We start from the raw sequence: 3,400 nt of genomic DNA on the forward strand, positions 1-3,400 counted from the left end.
TTTGAACGCAAGTTGCTTACATTTTTAAGATACAAATTTGGTTGAAGTATACGAAAAAAATAAAAAATATAATAAAATTTTTTCTTAAAACAGAGTTCGGTATTTAAGAGCCGATTTATTCAATAACCAGATAAATTGAGCTCCAAAAAAAGTATGGAGTTGTTTTTTGAAATAAGAAATTTTTGTTTAATGCATATTTTTTTGAAAAAAAAAAATAATAAATATTTTTTTGAAAAAAGAAATAATAAATATTTTTTTGAAAAAAAAATAAATATTTTTTTGAAAAAAAAATAATAATAAATATATTTTTGAAAAAAAAAATTATAATTAATATTTTTTTGAAAAAAAAAATAATAATAATAATAAAAATAAAGTTGGTATGTCATTTTTTAGCAGCTAATCAATAAATAAAACTAAAACTTTACAAAAATTCCATGTCACGTTTTCCAAAATTCGATTCCTCAAAAAAAAAAAAACCAATTAAAAATTTTTTTTTAATCTAAAAATTTTGTTTTTGGTTCATAATAAGCCAATATAAAATGGTTTTGTATTGATTGATTGATTGATATATGAGGCTATGAGAACAATAGTGGCGTAAGCCACAAAGAGGAAGTTTTGAGCTACGAGTGATTTAAGATACAGGGTTTTTCAAAACAACACTTTTTTGAGTGCCATCTAGTTCTGAGTGTATCTAGCACCATAAATCTATTTTTGTAATAAAGTAGATATATTAAGAGACCAAGTTTTTATGAAAAACTCATTTTTGAAAAAAAAAACTGGTTATGCCACTATTGCTCTCATAGCCTCATATGGGATGTACTGCGACCTGTAAGATCTATTGTACCCCCCTATTAAGCTAAATGAGTTAGTACCTCATTTTATAGCTCCTCCTCTAACCTAATTCCTTTCATGAAATTGATTATTTGGGGTATTTTCAAAGAGTGCAATTTATCCTCTTCGATGGTTTTGTATGAAAAATTCTTTAAAAATGGACCAGTTATTTGCATAAATTTTAAAACGGTTTTATAGGAGGTACCGTTAGTAACGATTTTTGAAAAAAAAAAATGTTTTCATTACAAGAAAGATTTTGTTTAAAAACTACTAGGTATTTGAATTTTTTAACCAAAGAAAATTTAACTTTTCCAAAATTGGTAAATGACAGGTAGGTAAATAATGATATTTTTGGTCTAAAAAAGTTAATTCCAAAAAATATTCTGTAAAGAATCGAAAAACTGCTAGATACCAAGTTTTAGTCTGTCGGTCGACCCACATATAGACAGACAGACCGATATTTTGTAGTTTTTATCCGTTTGTTTTCATGCCAATTTGAAACTTAATAAGTGCACTTTCGGTTCGTTGCACCAAGCACCAATGCAGAAAAGTAAAAAATAATTATGGCAAATCACGCCCCTGGCGATTTCTATACTTTTTTCAAACATCGGTTCACTTTTACAGCGTGTCTTTGAACACTTTTTGAGGGTATATAGAAAAACTGACGTGAGTAAAATGGACGTGAGATTCGGTTTCAGCGACAAAAAAAAAAACAGTATAATTAACATAGTCTCACCACCAAGTCAAAATTTTTGTTGGCTTTCCGTGAAATTTTGCGCTTAAGGATTTTTAACAAACTAAAAGGCAATTATAAATTTCATAAACGGCTCACAATTACATTATAGTGATCATAAAACTTTTCAAGATAAGTATAAAAAGTCATAACACCCCATTTGTACAATATCGAAGCTGACGTCACTTTTTTTAAAGTCTGTTGATATCAAAAATTCAGAATTTCTTACTAAGGTGAAGTTGAAATTTTATAAAACCACTAACGATAAGAATTTCATTGACTTTTTAAATCAAATCCAAAAAAAAATAACAAAATTTAGCATGTGCTCTTAATATTTCCAATCGAGACTTATTTCAATTTTCTAAAAATGGATGGTCTTGAAAGAACGGAATACAATCACCCCTCAGTACTAGTGATGGGAATTATCGAATAAAAACTATCAAACTATCGATAGTTGTAAAATATTCATTCATTCGATAGTTTGAAATCATTCATTCATTCATTTATTTAGTTACTATTTTCATTCGAATAGTTTTTTCATTCGAATAGTTTATTTTTATTCGATATTTTTTTTTATTCGAATAGTTTTTTTATACGATAGTTTCCTCATTCGAATAGTATTTTTATTCGATAGTTTATTCGATAGTTTTTATTCAATAGTTTATTCGATAGTTTGTATCCGATAGTTCATTCGATAGTTTTTATTCGATAGTTTTATTCGATAGTTTTTATTCGAATGAATAAATGAATGAATGAATGAATAAACTATTCGATAGTTCAAATCATTCAGTTACTAACTATCGATAGTTCAAATCATTCAATAGTTTCCATCACTACTCAGTACTCTCTTTGTATAAAAATTTATTTTTTCAAACTCATGCTATCTCATCCCAACCGAAAAGCCATCATTAAATTTGCATTAAATCTTCAAGCTATAAATATTTTTCAATTGCCTCATTTTGGTCTGAATATATTAATTCAATTAGGTATGCAAAAAAAAAAAAACAAGAAAACTCTTTATAACCTTTCATCTCGTATAAACATAAAACATCAACATTGGATTTTCAAGACTAAAGAACGTAGACGAAAAAAATTTCATTTTGTTATTATTTTTGTTTATTTTGTTTTTTTTTTTTTAACTTTTCTTCTTGAGATGAAAATTTTATTGAAGGAAACCATTTGAGGTTTTGAATTCATCCCATAATAATCATAAATCATCCTTGGGCGCAAGGAAGCCAAAAATTCACAACACAGACAAAAAAAAAAAAAAAAACAAGACAGCAGCAAGTCATCCTTCACTTTCTCAATTCACGTTGTGGGTAACCGGGTACCTATATAGTAGTTTGCTGTGAAAGTAGTATGCCTCCCATCATTGTAAGAAGGAGAGTAGGAGAAAGGGTGATACGGCAATTGTAAAAAAAAAGTAGATGATGCAAAGAATGTACTATCTACTAACAAAAAAAATTTGATAGAGTTTTGCCTTTTTTTTATTAAATAATTTTTTTTTTTCATTTTTTGTGTCCTTTTTTCGCAGTAATTCAAAAAGAGGAAAATGTATACAAAAGGAAGACAAAAAAGTTCACCAATGATACCTATAGTTTTATTTTTTTCATTTCATTCTTAACCTTTTTTTATTTTTTTATATTTTGTTCATTTTTTTCATCATCATTTTAAGGTTCTAATGCAAATTTCCACATTGAATTAAAGTGAGTTTGAAAAATTATTATGATTGTTGTATCAAAACACTTAAACAGTGGGGGGTTTGAAAGATTCTTATTGACAAAATTCTGGCATAGATAAAATGTTGAGGAAAAAAGGATACTTTTCCACTACTGA

Source organism: Episyrphus balteatus, chromosome 4 (genome assembly GCF_945859705.1).
Source record: "Episyrphus balteatus chromosome 4, idEpiBalt1.1, whole genome shotgun sequence".
NCBI lineage: Eukaryota > Metazoa > Arthropoda > Insecta > Diptera > Syrphidae > Episyrphus > Episyrphus balteatus.